This window comes from Microcaecilia unicolor, chromosome 1 (assembly GCF_901765095.1).
Source record: "Microcaecilia unicolor chromosome 1, aMicUni1.1, whole genome shotgun sequence".
NCBI classification, from domain to species: domain Eukaryota; kingdom Metazoa; phylum Chordata; class Amphibia; order Gymnophiona; family Siphonopidae; genus Microcaecilia; species Microcaecilia unicolor.
The window spans coordinates 660,791,018-660,801,387 of NC_044031.1; the positions used below are offsets into that span (position 1 = coordinate 660,791,018).

General features: G+C 43.8%; 1 long non-coding RNA gene across 1 annotated transcript; it reads right to left on the reverse strand.

Annotated features, from left to right (window-relative positions):
• Positions 1–439: 439 nt before the first annotated feature.
• LOC115460586 lies at positions 440–9,077 on the reverse strand. Its single transcript, XR_003940520.1, has 3 exons — positions 9,067–9,077; positions 6,296–6,297; positions 440–522 (listed from the first exon to the last, which is right to left on the reverse strand). It is a non-coding gene; the product is annotated as an uncharacterized LOC115460586 (long non-coding RNA).
• Between the last annotated feature and the right edge of the window lie 1,293 nt (positions 9,078–10,370).

Below are 10,370 nucleotides of genomic sequence, written 5' to 3' on the forward strand. Positions count from 1 at the left end.
ACACAAACACCCCTGAGCCGTTGCAGTCACCATCGCCTGTGAACCAGCACCCGTGTGGGTGGTGAGGTGGTCAGGTGATCGCTGCGATATCCTGATGTGCTGAGTTAATTCATCTGAACGGGAGAAGCGGCGGTCACATCCTCTCGTGGACTGGGGTCTTACTGGGGCGGTTAGGATATTTCCTTGGTCGCAGGATAAATTCTGTGGGCTGTAAGCACTGGGGAGTCTAGATCCTTCTTCCGATTCCCTCACAGCAGCCCCAACGAGAGGTGCAGACCTCCTGTTAGGTTTTCCACGGTAAGGGGATCTGAAAACGGTAGTGCATCTCATTATAATAGCCTTGCAATGGTAGTGCAGCTCATTATAATAGCCTTTGGATCATTTGCATTCCGTTTTCACTAGCTGCTACCGTGATCGGAAAATGCCCTTTGGTCATATCCCTGTTTACTACTTGCACGTTAAACTGGCTAAAACCAGTTTAAAACCCACATTGCTGGCTCGGAAAGCTTAATGCATCTAGCCCTATGTGTCAGGCATCCTGCCCTTACCCCCTCTTAGAAATCCCTGGTTGTTTGGAAGGAGTAGGATCAAGAGCTGTTACCAGTCTCTCCTACTCTTCTACTCTCCTATTCCTACATGAGCTAACAATCTTCCGTAGACTACTGAAAACGAACCTGTTCAAGAAGGCTTACCATAATGTTCCATCTTATATACAAAATAAATAGACTTTACACGAACTAGACAAAACCGAACTCTTGTCACTTGACTGTTTAACCTCACTGCTATTAAAGAAAGCTACACAATATGCACTACCAATCTATTTCCTAAACTGAAGATGACATCTCTATAGTCGACGACCTAACTTATGTTACAACTCATTTTATCACTTAGAAACCTCTATGCAATACCATAATGCATTCCTCTGTACCATATATGTATGCACCTTGATGCAAAATCATTTGTATGCAATACCATAATGTATTCCTGCTTACCATGTATGTATACAACTAAATGTATTACCATTTGAAATTCTGTACCTGGAAATGGCGATCGCCGTCACGGCATAATGCAAGCCACATTGAGCCTGCAAATAGGTGGGAAAATGTGGGTCACAAATGCTACAAATAAATAAATAATAAATAAATAAAATACTCTGATGGTACCATTCCTCAAAATGGTATTATCTGACATCTAGCAGTACATCAAGGGAGGGAGAAGGGAGTGAACTGGAAAGAAGATGTTTATGTATATGTTTATTCAGTTTCTTGATATACTGCCCTTCAGGACGGTAATCAAAGTGGTTTACATAGGACAGGTAGAAATAATCTATAATTAATGGGTAGGCCAGAGAAGTAATGGAGGAGATAGAAGTGAAGAGCAATAAGAGTGTGTGCTTGGGGGTAGGGGGGGGGGGGGGGGGGTTGCTAGACCTACTCCAGTCACTGAGGATGCTACTGTGTCACATCAACCATTCCTGGGAACACAAGAGAGAAGAGAGGTATTTTGAGCAAAGATTTGAACTTTGGGTAGAACAACTCAATACAGAGAAATAGAGGAAGTGCATTCCTTAGGAAGGGGGAGATGCAGAAAGAGGCACTTTGAGAGGCATTAAAAAAAAAATCCAGGTCATAATTGTGGCGTCTTGCTCATATCATCCAAAACAACACCTATCTCACAGCCATTTTTGAATACGAAAAACATTGAGGTTTCCTGTTCAAAAATACGTGAGAATGTCCAAAATGAACAGCCATTTTCCAAACTAAAATGATAAGGTAATGGATGCCAAAAAAAACAGGGACAAGGATATCAGTCTGGTAGCATTTGTATAAAAATGGCCACACAGATATCTCTGCAGAGCAGAGTGGCAGCCTAGTGGTTAGTGTAGTGGGCTTTAATTCAGGGCACCTGGGTTCATATTCTACTGCTACTCTGATATTTTAAATGGCGATCCCTCCTGGGACCGGACCTATTGTACCTGAATGTGAACCACCTCAGTAGCCCTCAGACTTGCAGGTGTCTTTAATATTTAGGTACAGTAGGTATATCTCTGTTTCTAGAGTGCTCAAAATTTAAAGGTAAAAAAAAAAAGAGAAAGAGTTGAAGTGGGATGTGAATCTGGAGCCCCTGGTTTATACTCTATTGCACTGACCACGAGGCTACCATTCAGACCTGTCTACTACTGCCCGTAATACCTGATGTTGTCAGGGAGCCTAGTTTCCCTTTTCTGTGTCACCTTTTGGGGTGAAGAAGGGGAACAGTAACCACTTGGGGTTAAGAAGGGGTCATTCCTTTATCCCTCTAGTGGTCAGCTACTCCATCAGGGCACCTTTTTATAGCCTGGATGAGATTGAAACAGGTCTAACTCAGGATGCCCTTTTTTTTTATTTGTATGTTTCTTCCAATTTGATTATCACTGTTGGACATCCTAAATTTGGGTCCTCTCTAGTCCCACCCTAACACCTACAACATGCCCACAGGCTGTTTGGATGAACTGCACTGTAGGACATCCAAATTCTGCCTTTTGAAAATTGCAGTTTGGATGTTTTTGGCAGATGGACTCTTTTTAGCCATTTTGAGACATCTATATGCTTTGAAAATGAGCCTCTTTGTTTGACAGAAGCAAATTGGGAGCAGATGACTGAGGGAATAGAGATACAATGTTGTCTCATAGCACTAAAGCATCTGGTAGGAGTACAGGATGAGATGGTTGTAGCAAGGTAGGGTGGTGAACCCATGTGAAGTACAGTTTGCCTGTGCCAGAAGACATATTTTGAACAGCTTGCAAGTGCTTCAGGAGACAAGAGCTGAGTCCAGTGTAAATTGGATTGCAGTAGTCCAGTTGGGTTGCCACTACTCCCTTTATCCCAGGCTGATTTATCTATATAACTTTGAATTGAGTGGCATGTTGGAACAAGATTTAGAGACAGCAGAAACTTGGGCTTGAAAGGAGAGTTGATAGCCTAAGTAGATTCCAAGATATTGAAAAGAATCCATAATAAAATGTATATGAATATGTATATTGGTGAGACATAAAATATATTTAATATAATAGAAATAACACATAATAAATAAAAAATGATAAAATAAAATTTTATGTTTTTTACATTTATATATATTTGTGCAATTTATTTACATATTATTTTATAGTTGATATGTTTTTAACATTTAGTATACATTTATAATTTTTTGATTTAACACTTAACGACCGGAATATCATTTTTATTTTTTACATACATTTTGAGTCATAACATATTTATTTGTAATTTTTATTGCATTTATAATGAGAAAATAATCGTTTTATTTTTTAAATTAGTTTTGCATATATTTATATATTTATGTATATTCTACATGTATATTGTTTTGTATTTGATTTGTTTTTAACTTTTATTGTAAATACACATTTTATAGACTCCTGATGCAGGCCTAACGGCCGAAACACAATGTTGTGTCGAGTCTTCAATAAACTCCTTTCATCAGCATACATCTTCCAGTCTTTGGTATCCTTGGTCACCCTCCCACTTTTTCTGTTGTACTGACATCTGAGGCTGGCATAGAGACTGGCAAGTAATATTTTTAATCATGTTTTTTGAGGGTGGGAGGGGGTTAGTGACCAGTGGGGGAGTAAGGGGAGGTCATCCCCGATTCCCTCCAGTGGCCATCTGGTCATTTCAGGCACCTTTTGTGCCATCCAAGTCTTAGTCATGGGCGTCTTTGTTTTTTATATTATGGCTCAAAGAAGTCCAAGTCTTAGGAACACCCAAGTCCCGCCTCGAACACGCCTCCGATACACCCCCTTGAGATTTGGACGTCCTTGTGATGGACTTCTGACAAAGACATCCAAAATCAGGTTTTGATTATACCGATTTGGACATCTCTGTGAGAAGGACGTACAAGTGCTGATTTAAGTCACTTTTTGGACATCCATGTCTTTTGAAAATGAGCCTGATAGTAACATAGTAAATGACAGCAGATAAGGACCTGTGCAGTCTATTCAGTCTGCCCAACAAGATAAACTGATTTTACATGGTATGCAATACTTTATATTTATACCCGAGTTCGATTTGTCCTTGCCATTCTCAGGGCACAGACCGTAGAAGTCTGCCCAGCACTCTTCTTGTACTTAAAGTTCTGATGCTAACTTTGAAGCCCCTTAAAATTTACACTTTAACCCATCCATATCTTTTCAGGATGTGTAGAGCCACAGACTTATGTATGTCTGTTAGAATATGTCCTTTGTGCATATCATTAACAAGGAGAAAAATAAATGGGCTATTTGCACTCAATCTGGCTACATGTACGTGAACATATTTTTAGTATGATTAAAGGGAGGCATACCGAGGGCTATAATTCAGGGTGTGGTTGGAAAGCAATGTATATGAATTATAATTTCAAATCTACACAGGTTATTTCCAGCAAAATCTGCCGGCAGGAAGAGCAGGAGCAGAGTTTGTGGATCTATATTGTACTCATGAGCAAAATTTCCCCCTGAAAACTAAGTACAATTTGTACTCTTGAACTATGCAGCTAGGCAGACCATTTGAAAATTGCTCTCTTGGTAGCTAAGCTACTAAGGATAATTTTTATGTGTATGCTAAATTATTTTAGACTCAGCTCCCACATGTAAGCTTGCCACTTCATGATGGTAATTTCAGCTTAATTTTCTGTAGAAAAACATGCTTTCAACTTTGTACTTACTGAGAATGAATCATTCAGCTTAAACTATATTCTCCTGCCACTGACCCCAATGCAAAAATGGTCAACCACTGTGTGATATAAGTACACTAGCCGTTGAGCCCGTAAAAACGGGCTGGTATAGAGGTTTTCCTCCCCCCGCGGTCACCACCGCTCCCCTCCCCCCCCGCGAAGTCGCCACCGCTCCCCCCCCCTCGAAGTCGTCGCCGCCGCCACCCCTCCACCTGGTCCGAGCCCTCTCTTCACTTCTGAACTTACAGATCCATTCGCCGAACGCAGGCAACACACATCAGCTGAGCTGCCCCTTCCTTCTCTGCCTGTGTGTGTCCCGCCCTCGCTGACGTTATGTCACAGGAGGGCGGGGCCACAGGCAAAGAAGGAAGGGCTCACTGCAGCTCAGCTGATGTGCGTTGCTGCGTTCAGCGAATGGATCTGTAAGTTCAGAAGGGAAGGGAAGGGAGGGCCCGGGCCGGGTGGAGGGGTGACGGCGGCGACTCCGAGTGGGGGGAGGGAGCGGTAGCAACGTCGGCGGCGCAGTTTCCCTCTCTGTCCCGCCCCCCCCCCCCCCGTCATCACGTATTGACGCGGGGGCGGGACAGAGAGGGAAGTCTCTACTGCGCATTTGCGGTGAGTACGGTCACTCGCCGTTTATATATATTGATGATAAGTAATGCCACACTGGGAAAAGACCAAGGGTCCATCGAGCCCAGCATCCTGTCCACAACAGCAGCCAATCCAGGCCAAGGGCACCTGGCAAGCTTCCCAAACGTACAAACATTCTATACATGTTATTCCTGGAATTGTGGATTTTTCCCAAGTCCATTTAGTAGCGGTTTATGGACTTGTCCTTTAGGAAACTGTCTAACCCCTTTTTAAATTCTGCCAAGCTAACCGCCTTCACCACGTTCTCCGGAAACGAATTCCAGAGTTTAATTACGCGTTGGGTGAAGAAGAATTTTCTCCGATTTGTTTTAAATTTACTACACTGTAGTTTCATCGCATGCCCCCTAGTCCTAGTATTTTCGGAAAGCGTGAACAGACGCTTCACATCCACCTGTTCCACTCCACTCGTTATTTTATACACCTCTATCATGTCTCCCCTCAGCTGTCTCTTCTCCAAGCTGAAAAGCCCTAGCCTCCTTAGTCTTTCTTCATAGGGAAGTCGTCCCATCCCCGCTATCATTTTAGTCGCCCTTCGCTGCACCTTTTCCAATTCCACTATATCTTTCTTGAGATGCGGCAACTAAATGATCATCACATGCCCAAGAAAAAAAGAGCTTGAGCTGAAGAGAAACACCTGAGAAAGAACAAAGTGATCTTTATTTAGAGCACTGTTTCTTTCATGTTTTCTCTAGAATACTTTTAGCCCTCCCTCACCACAAAAATATAACATAGAGATTGATTATTCAAAGTGTTATACTGGACAGGATAAGCTCCTGCCTGGTTAAATCGCTTGTGTGGAGCTATCTGCTGATATTCAGCAACATTTAATGGTTTATGGTTTATGGTGGACTTCCTGGGCCCCTACGTCTTGCTCCATCCTTCACCATTTTTAAATTTAGATTGAAAGCCCGCCTCTTTGACATTGCTTTTGACTCGTAACCACTTGTATCCACTCGCCTCCACCTACCCTCCTCTCCTCTTTCCTCTACACATTAATTGATTTGTTTGCTTTATTTTTTGTCTACTAGATTGTAAGCTCTTTGAGCAGGGACTGTATTTCTTCTATGTTTGTGCAGCGCTGCGTATGCCTTGTAGCGCTATAGAAATGCTAAATAGTAGTAGTGATTTGATATATCGCCAAATCATGACAGCCGGGTAACCCTTTGCAGAAATATTTGTTAAATATTTCCACTAGTACCTGAAATGGCGCGCACACGGGAGATGGGAGTACCATAGGCACCCGTGTTGGGCCAGCGGTAGTTCCGGGTTGCCACATGACAACTCTTTAGTAAACTGGCCCCTGTAATAGTAAAAGCAGTACAAAACATATCAATTTTGTAGGCGACTAAGGGGTCCTATGACTAAGCTGTGATAAGCACTAACGTTTGTTTACTGCAGGTTAAAATGCACTACTGTGGGCACATTCGGGAATCCCACAGTAGTTTTTGCATGTATGTGTTGACGGCAGAGAATAGGTGTGTTCTGCACTAATCGGTTAGTGCAGCTGCGATTAGTATGAGAGCCCTTACCGCCTAGAAAATAGGGTGTGAATGACATGAGGAAGGACTTAGCGAAGCTGAAGGAATGACCCGATATTTGGCAACTAAGATTTAATGCTAAAAAAATGCAGGGTCGTGCACTTGGGTCCCAAGAATCCAAGGGAACGGTACAATGTAGGAGGGTGAAGTGCTTCTGTGTACGAAAGAAGAGCGGGACTTGGGGGTGATTGTGTCTGATGACCTTAAAGCTTCCAAACAGGTAGAAAAATCGAGGGTCAAAGCCAGAAGGATGCTTGGGTGTATAAAGAGAGGGATGACCAGCAGGAAAAAGGAAGTGATAGTGCCGTTATATAAGTCTCTAGTGAGGCCCCATTTAGAGTACTGTGTGCAGTTCTGGAGACCACACCTACGGAAAGATATAAACAGGATGGATTTGGTCCAGAAGGCGGTTACAAAATTAGTAAGCGGTCTTGAACACAAAAAATATAGGGACAGGCTTATGAAGCTCAACATGTATACGCTGGAAGAGAGGAGGGAGAGAGAAGATATGATAGAGATGTTTAAATATCTCAAGGGCACTAATGTACAGGAAGTGAACCTTTTTCAACTGAAGGAAAACTGTAGAACAAGGGAGCATACAATGAAGTTAAGGGGGTATAGGCTGAGGAGGAATCTAAGAAAGTATTATTTCACAGAAAGGGTGGTGGAAACGTGGAATGGCCTCCCGGTGAAGGTTGTGGAGTCGAGGACTGTGTCAGAATTTAAGAAGTCATGAGATAAGCACGTGGGATCCCTTAGGAAAAGGAAGAGTTGGGAGTTACAGAGGATTGGCAGACTGGATGGGCCATTTGGCCTTTATCTGCCGTCATGTTTCTATGTTTCTAGGTGTCGGTAAGTGCTCATGTGCTAATGGGAAGATTAGTGCTTGGCCATTATTGACCAAATAGAAAAATCAGCCATTTCCTGGCAGTGCTAAAAGTGGCCTTAGCGCACGGTAAAGACCTGCACTGAGGATAGCGCAGGCCACTTTTTAGCACTGCTTAGTAAATGGTCTCTTTACTGTATGCTCCCATGTCTGCTCAGAGGCTAAAATTAACAATTGTCATATACTTGATGAAATAAGTGCATTTTAAAAATCACTTTTAACGCACAGAAAGAAGGTTCCATATGCAGGGCCATAGGTAAGGAATTCCAAAGCAGAGGTGCATTACAGAAGAAAGCACATTGATGAGTTGAATCAAGGTGAGCTAACTTGGGGGATGGAATAAGAAATTGTCCATCATGCAAAGATCCAAGGGGTCCTTTTACTAAGCAGCAATAGGACTAATGTGTGGGGTAGTGTGCGCCAAATCAGCACTATTGCAGGGGTAGTGTGGGTGCCCTGCAGTAATTTCAAGGTTAGCACGAACTCAGGCTTATTTTTGAAAGAGAAAGACGCCCATATTTCGACCCAAATCGGGAGATGGTTGCCCTTCTCTCATGGGCGCCCAAATCGGTATAATCGAAAGCCGATTTTTGGGCGCCTCCAACTGCAGTCTGTCGTGGGAACGACCAAAGTTGACGGGGGCGTGTTGGAGGCGTGGTGAAGGCGGGACTGGGGCGTGTTTATCGGCTAAGGAAAGATGGGCGCTCTCGGCCGATAATGGAAAAAAGAAGGGCGGAAGTTGCGAGAATTTGGGCCGCTTTTTTTGGACCGTTTTTTTTCACGAACAAGTCCCCAAAAAGTACCCCAACTGCCCAGATTACCACCGAAGGGAATCGGGGATGACCTCCACTGACTCCTCCAGAGGTCACTAACCCCCTCCCACCAAAAGAAAAGAACTTAAAAAACTTTTTTTGCCAGCCTGTATGCCAGTCTCAAATGTCATAACCAGCTCCATGACAGCAGTATGCAGGTCCCTGGAGCAGTTGCTAGTGGGTGCAGTGGACTTCAGGCAGGTGGACCCAAGCCCATCCCCCCTACTTGTTACACTTGTGGTGGTAAATGTGAGTCCTCCAACCCCCCCCAAAAGCCCACTGTACCCACATGTAGGTGCCCCCCTTCACCCCTTAGGGCTATGGTAGTGTTGTACAGTTGTGGGTAGTGGGATTTGGGGGGATTTGGGGGGCTCAGCACACAAGGTAATGGAGGTCTGCACCTGGGATCAATTTTTGAAGTCCACTGCAGTGCCCCTAGGGTGCCCAGTTGGTGTCCTGGCATGTAAGGGGGAACCAGTGCACTACGAATCCTGGCCCCTCCCAAGACCAAATGCCTTGGAATTGTTCGTTTTTGAGCTGGGCGGCTTCGGTTTCCATTATTGCTGAAAACCGATACCGCCCATCTCAAATCCGCCCAAATCTGATGCATTTGCCCGGCACCAACCATATTATCGAAACAAAAGATGGATGCCCATCTTTTTCGAAAATACGGTCTGTCCCGCCCCTTCGCGGACCCGTCCTCGGAGATAGTCGCCCATGAAGATGGCTGGGCGTCCGCGTTCGATTATGTCCCTCACTGTTTCCTGCAGTAGAAAATACTTTTCTATTTTCTACTGCAGGGGGTGTTCCCAGCAGTAATCGGCAGCATGGCCATATTGGCACGTACTGCATGATTACCGCAAGACTAGTGCGTAAGCCCTTACCACTAGGTCAACGGGTGGCAGTAAGGGCTCAGGCAGTAAATAGCCATGCACTACTTTTAATTTTAGCGCACAGCCAACCATTTACTGCCCCATTGAAACATGCTTTTTATCCCAGCCACGGTAAAAAAAATGGCCCAGCGCATGCCAAAAACACGAGCCCATACTATCGCAGGCCACTTTCTACTTAGTAAAAGGACCCCTAAGAGTTTGAGCAGGAGTATGTGCCATAATGGTAGAGGACAAATAAAAGGTAACACCCTTCTTAAGTAATTTGGACCACATTCTATAAATGGTGATGAAAAATTGGTGCTGAAAATAACCACGCTACTCTATAAATGGTGCTCAAAGTTAGGCTCTGTTTATAGAATAGAGTTTAGCACCAAGACCCACGCCTAACTGTAGGCATGAGCACTTACACCAACTAAACCCCGGTGTAAATCCTCAAGCCTAAATTATTTATTTATTTATTTGTTACATTTGTATCCCACATTTTCCCACCTATTTGTAGACTCAATGTGGCTTACATAGTACCAGAGAGGCGTTTGCTGACTCCGGTGTGAACAAAGTAGACATGGATCCCCCTTTTTCTATAACAGTGCACATAAATTGGAGGAACGCCACTGATCGCCCATGACCCTTCCTTGGCTGCACCCCCTTTTTGGAGCTGCGCGTAAAATTTACATACATTTAAGCAGATAGGGGGTTCGAGTAGACGGATATAAGAGCAAATTTCAACTCCATTTCCATCATACTAAATCAACATGGCCTGTCCGGACAATTCACATCTCTTCCTGCCAAAAAAAGGTTCTAATCGCGGCATGCTTATTTCAACTGGACTGAATGGGTATTACAACAGCACCCAATTATGGAACGCCTTGCCGATAGCTGCTCAAAC